The 19,301-nt window shown below is 46.0% G+C and overlaps 1 long non-coding RNA gene across 1 annotated transcript; it reads right to left on the minus strand.

Annotated features, from left to right (window-relative positions):
* Window positions 1-6,069: 6,069 nt before the first annotated feature.
* On the minus strand, window positions 6,070-8,373 carry LOC123630417. The gene is made up of 3 exons (XR_006732675.1): window positions 7,932-8,373; window positions 6,723-6,854; window positions 6,070-6,109 (listed from the first exon to the last, which is right to left on the minus strand). It is a non-coding gene; the product is annotated as an uncharacterized LOC123630417 (long non-coding RNA).
* Between the last annotated feature and the right edge of the window lie 10,928 nt (window positions 8,374-19,301).

The raw sequence follows: 19,301 nt of genomic DNA on the forward strand, positions 1-19,301 counted from the left end.
GGTGGGATAGTGCCACCCTTAATGAGAATGGAAAGGGAAGAGGAGGAGGAGGAAAGTAGCTTCTATTAGGAACCTACCGACAGTCTGGGCAACATAGTGAGACCCTGTCTCTACAAAAAAAATGAAAAAAATTAGCAAGGCATGGTGGCTAGAGCCTGTAGCCCCTGCTACTTGGGTGGCTGAGCAGGAGGATCGCTGAGCCCAGGAGTTTGATGCTGCAGTGAGCTATGATTGTACCACTGCACTCAGCCTGGGCAACAGAGCAAGACCTTGTTTCTAAAAAACAAAACAAAACACAAAAACAAAAACCTACCAAATGGCACTCAGGTACTGTCCAGGCACCATGTGTGCTAATTCACTACTCCTTTCAGCAACCCTGTGAAGCCGTGCAGTAGGTACTGTCCCTTGATTATGTTCACTTTTGTCACTTACCTTCAACAAGTGCACACTTTCATCTCCACATTCTGTCCATCCAGCCTCCTAAATTTCTGCTCCATCCCTTCTCCCCTTCTCCAGTGGCAATGCCTTAGCTCAGGCTACCATCTGATTTAACACAAACAAGTATGAGAGTCACTAAGGTCGCCTCATATGTCACAGCCTTAGAGGGAGCTGCATTTGGACCTGAATCTTGGACTAAAGGAACTTTCTCTGTTGAGCCATGGTTCTGAGGCTTACTGAGATTCTCCTTAGACTTCTTCCCGTCTTTCCCACTCCCAGGCCTAAACCTTTGACCTGTTCTCAGAAATTAATCTTTTATTAATTTAACAAATGTTTAATGAGCATTTCCTAAGGACCAGGCATTTTGCAATACACCAGGAAAATGTGACATACAAAATAAATGTCTTACCCTTGTGGAGTCTGCTAGTTCCTTTCCCCTCTGAGTAGTTCTCCAGTCTCCTGCCTGCAGCCTGGGTAGCGATTCCTCTCTCACCTGGAGCAGAGGATTGCCAAGTGGTCTTTGTATCAGAAGATGACATGACTAGTAGCCAGACAAACTCCTAAAGATTCAGGAATTCTGCATCCTGTCCTGATGGGTCCTGTGCAACTCTGTTCTGCCTGGCCAGGGGCACCAGGTGGTCTCTTATGTATCCCCTGTGCCAGCCACCTCCACTCAAGAGAAGGACAAAGGTCAGGGACTCTTATCATACCAGGTGCCCAGCTCAGCCACGCAGTGTACCGCTCTGAGTACCTTGGGACCACAGGGGTATCCTGGTCAACAGGACAAAAAGCCTAGGGACCCAAGGTAGGGAGATATCCTTCTGTTTTTGTGTCATAATCACTCAAGTAGACAGAACTTAATATACGTTTTGCCTTTAATGATCAAATGTGTGCTTCTCTGGTACATTCTGTTTCTTTGAACTGGGCTGCTTTGATATAGTTAGAAATAACAAAACTTTAGGAAAACAAACAACTTTTCAAAGCAGAATATATGAGAGAGAGATTTGGCTTAGCAAATGTGCTTTAAATAGAAAAATTTCAATCATGGATAAAAGGCCTGTGACTTTATTATAATGGCCAAGGGAATCGTCTGAAGAAAAGCTCTTACGGCATTTGCAGCCCTAAAAAATGAATACACACTTTGCCTTTTTTCTCTACAATTTGCTCTGAGATGGTCTTCTTGTTGTTACAGGTTCCACTTACTTGAGATTTACCCTAACTCACCGGTCCCAGCTGGTGGATGGCCTGAAGACTTAGGGATTGACCTAACTCGCCCCTCTCCTGCCCTGCCCCTTAACCAAGGATCGGGGCTGTGGAAGTTCCCAGAGGCTGGTGCCTCCATTCAAGGGGAAGCGACTAGATTTCCCAGGACTCTCCACTCTAGGAGGGTCATTTGGAAAGATGTCCATGGGCTGCTTAGGGAATAACTACAAGTTCTGTGGCAGGGATGTGCTTGGGCAAGTTGGCTTCAACTGAGGCCCCAAGGGACTAGGCTTGAAATGGGGGAGAAGGAAAAGCAAAAAAAAAAAAAAAAAATCAACCCAAACCAGAAAACCAAACAATAGTACAAAAGCAGCACTGTTCCTGTGAACACGTGGAGTGGCGCTGTCAGCCCAGCCCAGGTCGCTGTACCAGGCCTCCCACGGCATCCGTGTTGGGCAGGGAGGAAACACATTTCTAGTCCAGGGACAGCGTGGCCTAGGAGAAGGCACTAATGATCACTTTAGGACATCCTGCAGAGAAGAGGGATAGCCGCAGGATTTTAGATTTGGAAATCGGATGAGTGGAGGGTAATTTCCAGTTCTGCTGTAGGAGCCCTGCTGTGTAGATGGCCAAATAGACTAATTCAAGTGGCATAGTGAACATTCCATCTTGAATTATACAGATTACTTCTAAATATTAAACTAACCAATCAGATAACTGCCAACTCTTCAGGCCTCACTGGGATTTGGGGACACAGTTGTAGGTTTAAATATCAGGAGGCTGCCTTAGACCTGCATCTCTTCTGACATATACGATCTCTTAGGCGCCCAGGTTGTCGTGTTGACTACATGCTCTTTAAGGCCCTTTCCTTTCCCGAGCATCTGTGAATTTTTAGAGACTCAGAGCAGAGTAGTGTTAGGGACAACATGCTGTGAATGGTCACTGGATGGACAGCAGGGGCAGGAGGAACTCGCATGACTGAGCACATACACTATGTTGTGAGACCCGACTCAGAACCCCCGGGACTCACGGAGAGGAGGCAGGTAGTAGTCTCCTCTCGCTGATGTTACAGCCAACAAAGATATGTCTTATTTTGATTTTGGTATCTTGACAGGTCATTATTATTGGCCTGGAGGGATTGAATCTGTGAGGATCTCATAACAGTTCAGAATAACAGTTAAAAAATCCTCTTCATGCTAGGGTTTATGGGAAGGGCAGGCCTGTGAGTCAAGACCTGAGGGCTGCAAGCCAAGCTTAGCCATCAACTTGCCCCTGGCCTTGGCAACACACTTCATCTGCTCAGATCAAAGTTGCCTCCTCTTTCTGGCCACTTTAACGTCCTGTGACTATGATTTCGTACCTAGCACGGGAGGAGATCAGGACCCCAGGCAGGTCAGGGGAGTCAGAATGGGAAGTTAGGGGAGGGTGATATTGGCCTGGGAATCATTAAAGCCCTCGGGTCCCTGCGTAATGCTTGCATCTTACAGGTGTTTGACATCCATGGGCTGCTCTCTCCCTCCCAAACCGTCAGCTCCCACCAAGGCCTTTGGGCCTCCTGGTAGCAGCCAGACTCACAGGGCCCTCATTCCTTTTCCACGAATGTGCTTACCACGGGGAAGGACAGGCAGAGGGACAGAGGAAGGGGGAAGGAGGAAGGGCACGTGGAGAGTGCAGGTGGGGAAGACGCTTCTATTTTGAAACAGGTTGCTGCAGGCCCTCCAGCCTTAGTACCAGGAGAGGACTGCACTCCTGGGTAAATAGCGTCTGCCCTTCTCTTCAGATGAAATTGTTTATCTGAAACAGGAAATACAGAACACAGCTTCTATTTTTCTGCACCACGTTACTCTGATGTGAATAAGAACAGTTGTGCAACCCAGAGTGTGATTATTAAACCTATCTTACGGTCACAAAGGAGCTGTGAGGAAGCCAAGAGGCACAGGCTCCCCGAGGCAGGATTTGGAGGGTTTGCAAATTCCAAACAACTTTCCCGATGAACTGTAGTAACCTACCATGGGGCCGAAGAGCTGGAGTCAAACTCCAAGTGCATCTTGTTCTCATGGAGTTTGTTTTGACACAAGAAGAATTTCATCTGTGTCATGTTCTCAGGGTCTTAACCTCACGAGCTTGTACAGCACTCAGTCTAGTGGACAGCTGGTGAATGTAAATGTCTGTCTCTCTAGGACAAAATAGCTGGTTGAGAATGGGAACATTCCGTGATTTCATAGGGTAGTTTATTTGCATGATCCAAATGGCCTGATTGATTTTTCCACCAAATTGGGGTGTGTGAGTCTGTGTGTGTGTGTGTGGGTGTGTGTGGGTGTGTGTTTGGGGGATGGGATACTGATTAGCTGAGAGCTGAAGCCCCTGGGATCCGGGAGAAAAGCAGCCTTTATGTTAAGCCTCCGGTGGGATTTTAGGGAGAGCCTGAGGCAATCTAGAGTGGGAGGACAGAAGTGCCCAGATGATTTTGGACAGGTGATTTTTGTGGGAAAAAGAGGTGACTCTCTCATGCAGTGCAAACCAGACCTGGAACTCAGACTCATACCTCCAGTGTTTCCAGTGTTCCTAATATTGTTCCCTTACAAGAGGGCTGTCTTTCCCCCTCCACATGCCTCTCTGTCTCCATCCACCCCTCTCCAAGGCTGCCCTCGATGCTCACCCCACACACTTTTGGTACAAATGATGGCAGACGGCAGTGAGCCTGTCCCCATGCCTGGCCTCCACCCATGAGGAGGTTCCTGGGACTTGCAGGGCTGAACCAGCTGAACTTGGGGATAAAATAAACAAGAAACCTGGGAAAAGAGGAGAAGCAGGGGAAGACTAAGGTTGTGACTTGGGGACAGAAGTGAGTTGCCTCTTGTTGACTCTGTACTCCTTCCTTTGGGAAACTTCTCTTTCTCTTCCTTTCTTTCTACCTTATAACAATCTGCCCAGTCCATGTGGTCGGGTGGGACTGGCTGTATCCCCCACCCCCACTGAGCGGGCAGGCGCATGACCCAGGGCTGGACACTTGGAGCATGGCCTTGGGGAGGCCCCTCCATCCAGACCGGCCAATCCTCTCTGGATGTCTGCTGAATCTTTCAGGACATTTTCTGGTTTTCTTTGTTAGGTCACTAGCATTAAGGACCACGTAAACCCAGAACTTCCAGGGACCGTCTTATTAATAGCATAACATTTCAGGTAAAGACCTTTTGAGAATGAAGCAAAGCAGAGGAACCTTGGGTCTAACATTCAAACCTTGGGTCCATCCGTGCCTCAGGCAGAACTGTCAATTGCTAATACAAATACGAGAAAGGAGAGGAACAGAGAGAGGCAAATGTCTTCATTGTGCAGTGATGCTGACAGTGACTCAGAAGGACACGAGAGCTGGGGAACCACGGAAGCCAGTGGTATAATTCAGTCCCAGTTGGAAGACCTGAAAACCAGGAGCTCTGATGTCCAGAGCAAGAGAAAACGAGTGTCCCAGCTCAAGAAGAAAGAGAAAATTTGCCCTTCCTTCACCCTTTTCTTCTAATCGGCACTCCAGAAATTGGATGATGCCTACCCACATTGGTGAGGGCATGTCCTTTACTCAGTCTTCTGATTCAAATGCTAATCTCGGTTTAGTTCCTGGCTCACATCTGTAATCTCAGCACTTTGGAAGGCCAAGGTGGGAGGATCGCTTGAGGCCAGGAGTTAGAGACTAGCCTGGGCAATATAGTAAGACCCCAACTTTATAGAAAAGATAAGAAAAATTGTCTGGGCATGGTGGTACACACCTGTAGTCCAGGGGGCTAAGGCAGGAGGATTGCTTGAGCCCAGGAGTTTGAGGCTGCAGTGAGCTATGATCACATCACTGCACTCCAGCCTGGGTGACACAGAGAGGCCCTGTCTTGCCTTAAAAAAAAAAAAAAAGCTAATCTCTTCCATAAACACCCTCATAGACACACTGAGAAATAATGTTTTACCAGCTATCTGGGCATCCTTTAGCCCAAGTTAACACAAAATTAACATCAGTGGATATGGAAGATTGAACTCATTCTAGACTTTGGAGAGCTAAGTTTTATTTTATAAGTTTCCTCCTGCTCTAGTTCTTGGTAGAGATGAAAAAAGGTCACTAATAATGTGGGAAAATAATTAAGGAAAAAAATGTTAGCCTCATGAGATTATTTCCTTTTGATTTAGTCTTGAATTTAGTGCATTATAGAAGAGTGTGGAAAAAAATGAAGGACCTTATTTGCACCAAAAAATCCAATTACATATTGAAGAAAGGGAAGCTCTTCCCATGGGATACCTCAGCTGTGGTTAAGAAAGTAAAGAGGAGCTATGGAAGAATTTACTGAAATTGTATTTAAATTTTTTTTTTAATTTTATTTTGACCAGGCCCAGTGGCTCACATCTTTAATCCTAGCACTTTGGGAAATGAGGCAGGAGGATCACTTGAGGCCAGGAGTTCGAGTCCAGCCTGAGGAACACAGTGAGACCCTGTCTGTAAAAGAAAATTATTTTAAGTTGAAAAATAATAATTATATATACTTATCGGGTATAATGTGATGTTTTGACAGACCTATGTTTACAGTGTGGAATGATTAAATCAGTATAATTAACAAATCTATTACCTCACATATTTATCTTTCTTTGTTTTTGTGAAAACATTTAAAATCTCTTTAGCAATTTTGAAATATACAATGCATTATTATTTATTATAGTCATCATTCTGATCAATAGATCATTAAAGCACATTCCTCCTAACGGAAACTTTGTGTCCTTTGGTGAACATCTCCCCTTTCTTCACCCACCCCCATCCTCTGGAATTGTGTTGAATTGAATTACATTATATTGAATTTACCAGAATTAATCACTACATGATCTGAGAATGTGAGCTAGAACTGCTCCCCAGCTAGAGTCAGTGCCCGGACCCTGGAATAGTTCACATCTGTCACTAGCCTGTAAGGACCATGACTTTATTCCTTTTGTGTCCCCTCATAGTGCTGAGCAAAGCACCGTGCGCCCAGCAGAGGAATCGGTACTTAACTGACAACTTTATACAAAAGCTTTCCACCCATGCAAGGCCAGCTCTTAAAGTTTTTAAATATTGGGACCTGAAGTCTGGACTCAGGACACAGCAAGCCCAGCAAGGGACTAGTGATCTTTTTCTACTGCTTCTTATGCTGGTTCCAGGTGCAGTTCCTGGTGTTGGATCCAGAGGAAATATGCTCCTTATGCTTGGAATTCTACAGATAGAGGAAGAAATCAAACAAAAAGCTAGGAGACAAAGCAGTGCAATGAGGACCAAGTTAAAGCCCTTTGCTTCTCAAATGAGGACACTGTTTTCAAAACAAGGATGAACACTGTGTTTTGGAAATTTCAGGTTCTCCTTACTCCTTTGCTCTCAGGGAAATTTCAGTAAGATCCCAGTGTTATTCACTGGTTTCTCCAGTTTTGCTTTCAGCTTCTTTAGCTGGGTGCCAGCATACTGATAGGTTATGAAGAAAACACAGGAAGAGAAATCTGGGATAAAATTTTTATCTGAAAATTAGTCACTTGTCCTGGAATCTGACGTTCCCTTCATGGGTCCAAATGCCCAGAGTTGCTGTGGTTCATTTACCCCAGAGGGACTAAGTACCAACATTTCACAGATTTCTGTTATGAGGGTTTTTGCAAACACAGACCCATGCGAAAGGCTTAGTTATCACCTTTAGCAACAATGGTTTCCTTAGCCCTATAGTCTGGCTGCAGTCAGAAGAGACCTAAATTATCATGGCCTCCAGTGTGACCTTGTCACCATTCACTCAACTTGGCTATTAATGGCCTTTGCCTGACATGAAGAAAATTACCTGTCATGGATCAGGTGAGCAAAAGGAATCACAGAAATTTAAGGAAAAGGGGAAAAAAAGGTATGCACATGTAAAGGTTTAATCCAAAGTCCACATAGTTTAAAGCTCTTGGCCAGAAAGCACTTCAGCATCTTTACTCCAATGATGCATTACTGGGTGGAAAACACAGTAAGAATCATCAGTAAAGTCAGCTGAAGTGTAGCCTTCCCACAGTTCCAGCGGAGGAATGGCAGCCTGAGATCCTGCCTCCAGCACTAGGACGTGCCTGAGATGTGGCCTCAGAGTCCAAGGCTTGGAACAACCTAGATTCACCGTTGTGCACTGTAGTGGGAGCTCAAGGAGGTTTAGCTCAAAGCTCAATGTTTATTGCATGAAGCCCTTTAAAAGTTCTTTGTGATCAAAAGCCTTTGCCTAGAGCCTTGGAGGATTACAAAGGAATGCTTTCTTCCTTCAGCTTATTTCTCAGGAAATTACCTCCAGATCTGCTGAAGTCACAGAGGCTGCGGGATCTCACTGGTGCCTTCATGCATGGAACATTTAGGTCTCCCTCATGATTTCTTCTACTCCCATTTCCTGAGGAGAAAACAGAAGATCTGGGAAAGAGAGATGGCCTGCCGTGGTGGAAGGGAACCAAGTTACAGTTCCAGGAACAAAGCCTGGGACTATTAGCAGACTCATAACTTCTTGCTTATACCTTCTAACTTCACACTGGGTGCCCCCCCCCCCCCAGCAAGTGAGGGTGACAGTTCTGTCCAGGTGCTTTGCCTTCAGCCTTGTTTGGCTACCACATTTTTCTTCTTTTCTGTCTTCTATCTATCCATCCATAAACCATTTGCTATTCATCTATCCATCCAATCATCCATCCAACCATCCAACCAACCATCCATCTGTCCACCCATCCTTCGAGCCATACTTCAAGCCATACTTCTACCCATTTATCTGAAGCTAATGACTTACTCTATGCCAAACTCTGTCTGGAAACTGACTCTAAAGATGAGGGAGAAGAGTCTTTGCCCTCAATCTTGTGGGGGAGGCAGGCACAGGCATAAATATCTATAATATGGTGCAGAGGTTGATGTGTCTATAAAACCAACGAACTGTGGGTGTTCCAAGCAGAGACATCACCTCTAGTGGTCCCCCTCTATGGTAGGCTTTCTCTTAAGGTGGCTCCTATGATCCATACCTCCTAGAGTTCATGCCCTTGTATCATCCCTCCTGCTGAGTGTAGGGGAGATTCATGACTTGCTTCTAATCCATAGAATATGGCAAAGGTGACAGGATGTGCATGATTATGCTATTATGTTACATAAAATTGTAGTACTCATCTTGCTGGAGTCACTTTGTCTCCTTTGCCGGCTTTTAGGAAGCCAGTGGCCATGTTGCAGAACTCCACTTGGCAAGGAACTATAGACAGGCTCTAGGAGCTGAGAGAAGCCTCCAGCCAACAGCCAGTAAGAAATGGAAGCCCTCAGTCATGATAGCCACATGGAACTGGACTCTGCCATCTTAGGCAAGCCTGGAAGTGAATCTTCCCCAGTAGACACTCAGATGAGACTGGGCCCTAGCCAACACCTTGATGCAGTTTTGCGAAACCCAGCTAAGCTGTTCCTGGACTTCCAACCCATAGAAACTGTGAGATAATAAATGCATGTTGTTTTAATCCTCTAAGTTTGTATAATTTGTTATGTAGCAATAGAAAACTAATACACTTTCCAGAGAGCATCCCTCAGAAATGTGAAATTCTAGGAAGTTGCCAGCACATGGAGAAATGCCTCCAACCTCCATATTCATTCACTTGTTCATCAAGTATTTGTTATTACTATGTACTTTCTAGGGACATGGAATACATTAGTAAATAAAAGAAAATCCCTGCTTTCATGAAGTTTATCTTCTAGTCAGAAGGTACAAACATGAAATTAGTAAGTTAATTATATAGTATGTTATTAGATAATGAGTGCTGTAGAAAAAGGTAGATAAAGGGGCTGGGAATGCTAGAGAGGGGGGTGAAATTTTTAATAGGGTGGTCAGAGTAGATGTCTTAATCCATTTGTGCTGCTATAACAAAATCTCTGAGAGGGGGTAATTTATGAAGTATAGAAATTTATTTCTCAAAGTTCTAGGGGCTGGGAAGCTCAAGATCAAGGTACTGGCATGTTCCTCATTTGGCGAGGGCTGCTTTCTGCATCCAAGATGGTTCTTTGTTGCTGTGTCCCCCAGAGGGGACAAATTCTGTGTCCTCACATGGCAGAAGAGAAAGAAGGGCCAAAAGGGCATAGTTAGTTCACCTGAGCCCTTTTATGAGGCACTAATCCCATCTATGAGAGCAGAGCCCTCATGGCCTTCTGACCTCCTAAAGGCACCACCTCTGAATACTGTTGTACTAACTTTCAACATGAATTTTGGAGGGGACACAAAACATGCAAACCATAGCAGCAGGTCTCACTGAGAAGGTAACATTTCAGCAAAACTTGAAGGAAGTGAGAAGGTTTTAAATAAGAGACTCCAGGCATCATCCACTACACAGTTTCAAGCATAGCTTCAAGGTCTAATCCTGCCCTGGGGGTGTGAGGGGTTATAATTGTCCTTTTCAACCTCATCTTCCACTATGACCCGTCCACCGCTTGAATCCACCCTGCACCCTCTCTCCCAACCCTCCACCATTTTCCAAACCCACCTACCAAGCATCCTCATTCCTCCAGAACAGCCTTCCCTGTTTGGATAACTTGACCAAATGCTTCTCCTCTACATTCATCTCAGTGGACACCTCCCCGGAAACCAGCCCTGGCTGCCCCCCAGACGGGATGTCAGCCCCTCCTTCATGTTCTCTCCAGCTTGGCTTCTGATTTCACCGTGAGCGTCCCACTTCCCACACACGAATTGCAGCTGATTGTCTTTGTCCATCTGTTGGAGCAATCGTGGGCTCACTGAGGGCACAGAACTTGACTTGTTTATGGCTGAATTTCCAAACTCTGGCATATCAAAGGTGGTATTGTTTGGGGAAAAACGATTTGGCTGTCAGTTCGCTGTGTTTCTTTTTCTCTTTCTTTCTTTCTGTCCACTCTGCCTCCACCCCCACCTTTCTCTGCACATCTCTTGCTACATTTTTGAGCATGTTTTTCTGTTTCTCTCTGTCCTCTCTCTCACGCACAGACATGGACACTCACACAGACATATGTAAAGGTTTTTTGAGCATCTTGTCTTCCCAGGGCAATGGTGGTAGAGGGGAGCAGTTCGGAAGGAAATGAGGGTAGGATGTGGTGGGATGGGGCTAGAGGGGGAGCATTTATTTCAAGGGAAAATCCAAAATATATATAGCTGGTTCTTCATAAATATAAGGTTAAAATAACAACATTGTTACCCACACATCTATCAATGAAGGAAACTCATTCTTCTTACCTTCATGTAGCTCAAGGTTTCTCAACAGAGGCATTGTTGATCTTTTGGATCAGATAATTTTATTGTGGCAGAATGTCCTGTATATTGTAGAATGTTGAGCAGCATCTTTGGCCTCTACCCACCAGTAGCAGCCCCTGGTCATGACAATCAAAGATGTCTCCAGACATTGACAAATATTTCTGAGGGGAGGGAGGCAGAATCCTCTCTTCCCCCCAACACTAATGTAGCCCATTTCTCCCAGGACCTGAAGACACTCATTTTCAATTTTTAGGCAGATTTCCAAGAATAAAATTTCTACAAGGTACATCAGAGAATTTGGTGTCTGGGTTCAAGACAGACCAGAAAACTCAGCCCATCCCCATCCTTCCCTAAGCCTTGAGTCTGGCCCTTTTAGATCCAACACTGACCCTGTAGGACCCCAGTAGCCCACAGGGCACCTTTGTGTTGTCCCTTCTTTTGGAAAGACCTATCTCCAAGTCAGGACACAGAGCTTGCATTTCAGTCCCCATCTACTGGCTCCACAGGGCCTTTTTGTGCAGTGCATACAACTGGAAAATGGGGCCTTGGACACAATCTTCCCCTCTGCTGATAAACAGTGGAGCTGCTACCTCTGAGTTGTTCTTCTAAAATCATGACAGCCCTATTCTCTAATGTATCCATAGCTGAAGTGCTATGCATCACTGGGGGTAAGAGATGGGGAGGCATATATTCGCCTTCTTAAAGTATCAGACTGCCCTTGCCAAATGTAGTTCATTTTGTAGCAAAATCTGGCCACCCGTGCAGAAGATCAGACTTGAATAGAGAGAGAACGAGACTATATTATCGTGAAAATCTAGATAGAGCTCAGAAAACATTCAGGATGAAAGTATGTGCTTGCAAAACAGTTTCTGGGATTTTGTGTGACAAGAGTACCGGGAATTCTTGAAGGGAAATCTGACCACACATCTGGCCTTAGAAGAATTCCCCCTTAGAGGGTTTATGTGGCTTGATCCTGACCCTGCTCAACTCATGCAGTCACCCCGTAGTGGTGTGAGCACAGACACTCTAGTGTGATACCTAAAATGTTGCTTAGAAATATTAAAGTACTTAGAGAAAGTTTGTATCATTTTTTATTTGGTTTGTTATGAAAGAGCATTTGGACAGAGTATTATTTGTTCAAAATTCTACTTTTGAGCCAACTTCTTCCACAGCGTAGGTCTAACCTTCATCACAGAATTACACACATATTCACAGTCACAGCCTTGGACACAAACACAGATAATTCATGCATCCACATCTGTCTTCCTTCTATGGGACAGATAGAATAATAGTGACTTTTAAATGCTCTTAATAAGCAGCAAACACCTTGAGGAATTGTTTCACTTCTTGAGTACAGAGCCCCAAATACGGTGATTAAAAGTCTTGTTATTTAATTATTTATTGCACTTAAAAATAAAACAAATATCACAATAGCAAAAATCTTGCTGATGGCAGCGTCAGTCTGAAATTCAGACACCTGCACGCATATAATACCACTCACCATGAAAGCCAATCACTGGAGGAAAGACTTGGTTTGTCTCTGATTATATCTGATTGTCATCATGATGACGATAAGGCAGAAAGGCCAAATGATACTTGTGGGAAGCTCTGAAGAGGGCCTGGGAAACATTGTCAATTGAGGATACACTAGATAAAAAAATCAACTTGAGAGTCACGTAGATAAAAGGCAAACAGACAACTCAGTCATCATAGCAGTGCAAATTAAAATAACAAAGAGATACCGCTTTATACCTATTAGACTGGCAGACTTTAGAAAGCTGAATAATGTCAAGCGCCGTGGGGCTGTGGGTCATAGGACACCTGCTGAGCTGCTGCTGGGATGAGACACTTATGCAGCCATTCTGGGGACAATCAGGATTTAGTCAAATTGTATAACACATACACCATGACCCACTGATTCCTCTCCTGGTATGTCTCAAAGAAGATTTTACACAGGCCTTTGGGGTCGTGTTAGAGGCTATTTGTTGCAGTGTTGTTTGTGGAGTTGGAGGCAATCAAGGTGTCCACTGCTGCAGTAATGGAGAGATAAATAATGACGTATGCATACCTTGAAGTGCTATGCACTTCAGTAGTTGCCAGGGGGTAACAGGAGAGGAATGAAAAGGTGGAGCACAGGGGATTTTCAGGGTGGTGAAACTACTTGGTATGATACTGTAATGTTGGATACCTGACGTCATGCATTTGTCAGAACCCACAGAACAGTACAACATAAACAGTGAACTCTAAACTACCGACTGCAATTAATAATGTATCAACATTGGTTCATCAATTGTAACAAATGTGCCACACGAATGTAAGATGTTAATATTCCGGGAAATTTGTGTCCTTGGGGCAAGGAGAGGGTGTACCGGAACTCTCTAACTTTAGCTTTCTAATCTACAAAGTAAGGATAAAATATCTAGGGGGTTTTGTGAGGATTAAGTGAGATAATGCATGATAAGCACCCGGAACATGAAGCACCTCTCCTTTACCACCCATTGCATCCAGGCTTGTAGAATGCAGGGGTGCTGCAGACTGGGTTTCTTGCACTCTGCCCCTGAATGCCATCTGTGCACCCTGTAGGTGGGTGGGCTCCCCTGATGCAGGGGAGCAGGGCCAGGGGACGCCTCCTGGAGGGCTGCTGGGCTGCTGGGCTGCTGGAGCCTTCCCTGCCTTGGCCTCAGGGCACACAGGGTGACAGCAGTGGGGTCCAAACAGTCTGGGGTCTCCCAAGGCCACACAGTTAGAAAGTGGCAAACCAGGAAGAGAGCTCGTTTTTCCACACTCCAAGTTCTTTCCATTAAAACAGAAAGGGAAAGACAAATGAGGAATGAGAAGAGGGTTGGAGGGGGAGCAAGAGAAGGAAAAGGAAGTGAAGTCCGTGTGGAAGTTGGGCAGAAAGGGACTGTCCAAAAAGCAGGGTTTCTGGATTCAGGTCCGTCCTCCCCCACCACCCCTCACCCAACTGTGACTCAGTGTTCTGTGAGATTCAGACGAGACAATGTAATGCATGCCAGGCTGTTTTAAAGAGAACATTCTGCATAATTGTAAGGGAGTTCCATCCTCCGTCTTCAGAGCTCTGCCACTCTCAGGAGCATGATCACTTTTCACATGACAGGTGAAAGGACAATTCAGTACCTATTTCCCAGGGTTATCAGGAGGGTTAAATGAGGTTACACATCTAGGGCCCAGCAGGTGCTCAACGTCGGTTGTCTTTTCCTTCTGTCCTACATAGGGCCAGGGGTGTCCATCCGTTCTGGCTTGGCTTTATAGACACCCCAGAAAATTAAGGGCCCCAAGGAGGCGTGCATTCAGCGTGGGAGTAAGTTTGCTGATACTGAAGCCAACCTGCCTGTAAGTGGAACTAATCCTGGGTCTCAGAAGGAGCAGGAAGCAGCCCTCTCTGTCTTCCCAACACTGCATGCTGTTGTGGAAAATTCTACACATGCACGGCTCCCACATGGTCAAAGTGATTATTGCCTCCACCACAGGTCCCAGGATGACCCATTCTGGACCAATCTTTGGGTGAGAATTGTGAAGCAAAAATGTTCATTTTTGACGACCCTCTTGGTATGCCCTTCATTGCAAAGTGGATGTAATATTAGTGTCCACTTCATGCGACTGTTGAGAGAATGACATGAGATGATGTGTACAGCATTTGTGATGTAGCACCTGCCACTCTGCAGTGCTCCATACACGTCAGTGAGGAGCACTTGTGCTGTCAGGGCGTGGGACGGGGTTCGGGGAGTGCATGCTGTCCGCCCAGGATTACTCTATAATTCTCAGTTAGCAACAGCAGGTCCACATCTTCCCTTTGTTTCCATCAGGAAGGGCGGGGAGTGTACACATGTTCACAGGAGAGTAGGAGCCTTTGCGCTCTCCCCAAAGCTAATGCCTCTAATCCAGAGGCACATCTGTCACCAACAGTCTCCTCTGTTCCCCTGGGACAGTGGCCTGATCAATCTGTGAACTAAGAAAGAACAGGGCGACATACATGGAAGCTTCTTACATGTGAGACAGAGTGACTCAGACACTGACGGGGACTGGGGTGGGGATGACACATGCCCTTCCCACCTGTGGGGAAGAGAGACATTGTCAGTGACAACCTTCTCCTTGAAAAGGCCCATAACAAAAGATAAAGATTTCTGAGGAGCGGGAAATAAATGAACCACAACCCACTCACAGGAGACATCAAGTCCTATCTTAAGCAAGAAAGAGGTGGAAGTATTAATAACAGGAGAGAAATGTGTATTTTTCCCCCAGAAACGGCAACAAATTTTAGCACTCTGAAGGCTTAATTGCCAGGTAAACTTCAACTCAATAAACATGTTTTAAAAAATAACAATGTGCCCAGAATGAGAGTTTTGAAAAGTAGCACCCAGCAGGTTGCGAGTCTATGTTAAATGATGCAAGGAGAATGGAAGTGGCCCGGGACAAGGACCAGTTTTCAGGGGAAGAAAGTTCCAAGGAAATAAGGTCTAGGAACAATGCATGTTGTCACACTGACCTAATAATGTATGTGATCCCCATTTGAGTTCCTCACTTCCCCATCAGATAATCCTCCCATTACATCTCAGAAGAAAAGAAAAAATTCAATCAACTTTAATAGAAAGCAAAAGAAAAGAAAGAAAGAAATTCACCCTAGGTTCTGTGCTCTCTCAAATTCAACTCATTTTCTGGGTTTTCCATATATAATTTTACCCAATGAAGCTTATAGCATATAGAAACATTATTATATTCTGCTTTTGCTTCCTTAAAACTGATTAACATTCTCTATTGTCAGGCATGACATTGAAGAATTTTACAATTTAGTAATGTACAAGGAGAAACTTCCATAATTAAAATGAAGTACATGACTTCAAGTCGCAGTATTAAAAAAAAAAGACAAAGTACATACAGCAATTACTTTCAAAGATCTTTTGTGTTTGTCACTCCCACCCTTTGCCCCCAAAACACCTCCCACCTACCTACTACTTAAATGGGAAATCATTATTTATTGAGAGCTTTCCAATAAGGTATCTCATTTCATCATCACAACCACCATGTAAGAAATGTAGTACTAGCCTGTCATTTAACTGATAAGAACCCGAAGGCTCAGAGAGTTTAACTTTCCCATAGTCCACCAGCCACTAGGCATGGAGCTTTTACATCAAGTCTCATTGTTCTGAGGTCCAGGTGATGGGATCGCTGCACACCTGAGAGAGGGAGTACAGGTCGGTACCCCACTGTACGTATGCTTCTGGCAGCACCCTTCCTGGGAGCAGGTTTTGATAGAGATGGCAGCTTGGGAAAGCTGAAGGGGAGGTTTCACACAGCAAGAAAAGGGATCTGAGAAGCTGGGCCAGGACGAGTTGTGACAAGTGAGGTATCAGGGTGCAAAATTTAGGGAGGCATCACTCTCAGGTGGCTGACCCCTATCTTGCACAACACTGTCTGTAGGTAAGAAAATTTTTTTTTTTTTTTTTTTTTTTTTTTTTTTTTGAGACAGAGTCTCACTCTGTTGCCCTGGGTAGAGTGTGTCCTCATAGCTCACAGCAACCTCAAACTCCTAGGCTCATGCGATCCTCCTGCCTCAGCCTCCTGAGTAGCTAGGACTATAGACGTGTGCCACCATGCCCAGCTTATTTTTTCTATTTTTAGTAAAGACAGGGTCTCGTTCCTGCTCAGGCTGGTCTCTAACTCCTGAGCTCAAACGATCCTCCTGCCTTAGCCTCCCAAAGGTAAACTTTTTGACTCCCCCTTTTCCAGGTGCAGTCCTGAGAAAGGGGTTGTTTTTGTCCATGTTCATTTTGCTGTAGAAATGATGTGGCAGAGGGGTGATCCCTGCTGAGCACAGTCTGGGATCTGTCTGGCTGGGGCTGATGAACTGATGACTGAGTGGTCCCAAAGGGTCCTGAAGGAGTAGCATTTTTGTGCATGGTGGGGGATGGGATGTGTGGAGGAGAGAAAGACAGGGAAGGGCAAAGGGCAGTGTGGTCAGGCCCAGCTGGCCTGGGGACAGAGTGTGAACTTTCTAGAAGAAAAGCATCCTCCCTCTCCTCTGATGTGTCAGCTGGCCAGGGACACAGACACTTTGGCATCTTAGCAGCGCCACTTGCCACTGTGGGAGTGCTGGAGACAGCCTCAGCAGCATCCCCTGGTAAGGGCTTCCCCACCAGGAACATGAACAGTGGCCGGGGTGAAGACGGGAAGGGAGCTGACCCCGCGAATGTCTAAGCTGCTGGGGCATTCCCAGAAATAAGTGGGGTGCTGGGAGATGCCAGGTGGGTGGGCTGAGATGCTGAATCAGCAGGTAGGAGTGGGGTGACAGAAAATAAAAATGTGACTTTTATGTTAAGATGACCTTCTTTATAGCCATAGGCTGGGGCTTGGGGACATTTTGGTACTAGAAGAGATCTTGTTTACATCCACCAGCAAGGAGAAATACACAGAAATTTCAGGAATATTTTGTATTATTTTCTGATACAAAAAAGATCTTCAAGGTCAAGAGCCCTGCTCTCATGGCTTAGCTCTCTTCCGGCATGATCCGGCTTCTCAGGGTGGTGAAATACACTGAGGAAGGCACTCTCTTAGGAAAAAAAATCATTAGTTCTTGAGACAGAAACAAAGAAGAAATATGTGCTTTTTGGTAGACATTCGATACTGCTATGAACCATCCTTTTGTCAGGAATTACTTAAAAAAAAACTTAAACAGATGCCTTTAAAGGGTTATTATGTTTCAAAATGTTGATTTATCTACGATCCTCCTTGTGTTGCAGAAAAACATATTTCTCCCAAGATAGGTCGCTGTGGTTTAACTCAGTTCAGTGTTGAGGTTAATTTGGACGCCTTTGGTGGATGAGAACTTCGTAAAGCACTCATCACCCCTGTGTTTCTGGGTTTGTGGTGACACCAGGATGAATCAATCACGGTTCCCATCCTCAGGAGGCTGCACTCTAGACATAGAGAGAGCTACTTTGGTTCTGTGACTACATAGACCTTCACTGTGTGTGATAGAATCAGTGTGACCTGTATTACCCTAGGATGCCCAGCTTAGATCGTCTTTCCAGGGAGGACCTCCTTATCATTTTCCAGCTGGGAAATGGGTTTCCCTCTTTCCTCCCAGTGGGAAGAGGAGGGGCTGCCACATGCCAGGCACCTTGGGAGTTAGGTGGCAATATCTCCTGTCTGTTCTGCGGAACACACACGGCTGCACTTCACTTTGGACACACTGAGCATTAGTGGTACGGAAGCAGTCTGGCTGAGGCCTGCCACTGGGCCTGGATAAAGAGAAGCTTGAGGTGCTGTAGAGTTGTGGTCCCCAACCCCTGGGCCGAGGACCGGTTCCGGTCCATGGCCTACTAGGAACCGGGCTGCACAGCAGGAGGTGAGTGGTGGGCAAATGAGTGAAGCTTCATCTGTATTTACAGCTGGTCCCCATCATTCACCACTCCCCCCAGTCCCCCGTCCGTGGAAAAATTGCCAGTGTCAAAAAGGTTGGGAGGCCAGTGCTGTAGAGTCGAGCAGTTGACCTCTCTGTCCCATTCCAAAGGCCACAGCCACAGGGCTCATGGGTGCAGCCTGCCTCGGTAACTTACAGGGCCCACAGGGCTCAGAAGTAACGCTCACTTTTGCTTGTTTGTTGTTTTGCTTTTGTTTTGAGGCCCTTGCCTAGTTTAAAACTAGCCCAGGCAGAGTTTTCTTTTCAGTTCTGCATCTCTTGCTGAGGAAGGCAAGCAGGGCTCCCGTGTGAGTGGGAGCTGCCCCGGAGTGGGCCATCCTGGGTTCCAGACCAGTGTCTCTGTTAACCTTGGCTGGGACTTAACCTCTCTAAACCCCAGCGTTCCCACATGCACATGGAGCAAGCCCTTCTGGCTTCCAGCTAAAAAGAGGCTATGACCAGAAAAGTAAGATTGTAGAATTGCCTTCTGGAAGCACCCTCTCTTTTTACACAGACAAGCAGGACTCCGTGAGAAAAGTATGGCCGAGAAGAATGTAAGAGAGGAGAACCACAGGCAACCAGGAAGCCCTGGCCACGATGGTTCTCATGGGACACTACAGACTCCCCGACAGTGTCTATATTTGCAGAGAATAATAGGCCAATTAAAAAATGGGGGCAGTGCCTCTGCGTGCGAGCACCTTGCAACTGACACACACATTAGTCGTGTGCTCCGCAGGCTGCACAGGGTTTGGTTGCTCCCGGAAGTTCATCCCTTGTGGAGAGGATTTGGCCATTCTCAGCCCGGCCCCCAGGCAGCTCCCCAGGTCCCAAGGCACTGGACTCCCCCCTAGAGCACAGGGGATGGCTGGGCCGAGAAGGGACTATGGAGCCCTGCCTCCAGCCCAGCGCGGCGACCCCTCAGCAAGCTTGGGCCTCCCCAGGAGCCTGGTGGGCTCAGCGTCCTTGTCCGCCCAGAGCGGCGCCTTCCCACCTGGGGCGATCAGGGCGCG

This window comes from Lemur catta, chromosome 1 (assembly GCF_020740605.2).
Source record: "Lemur catta isolate mLemCat1 chromosome 1, mLemCat1.pri, whole genome shotgun sequence".
NCBI lineage: Eukaryota > Metazoa > Chordata > Mammalia > Primates > Lemuridae > Lemur > Lemur catta.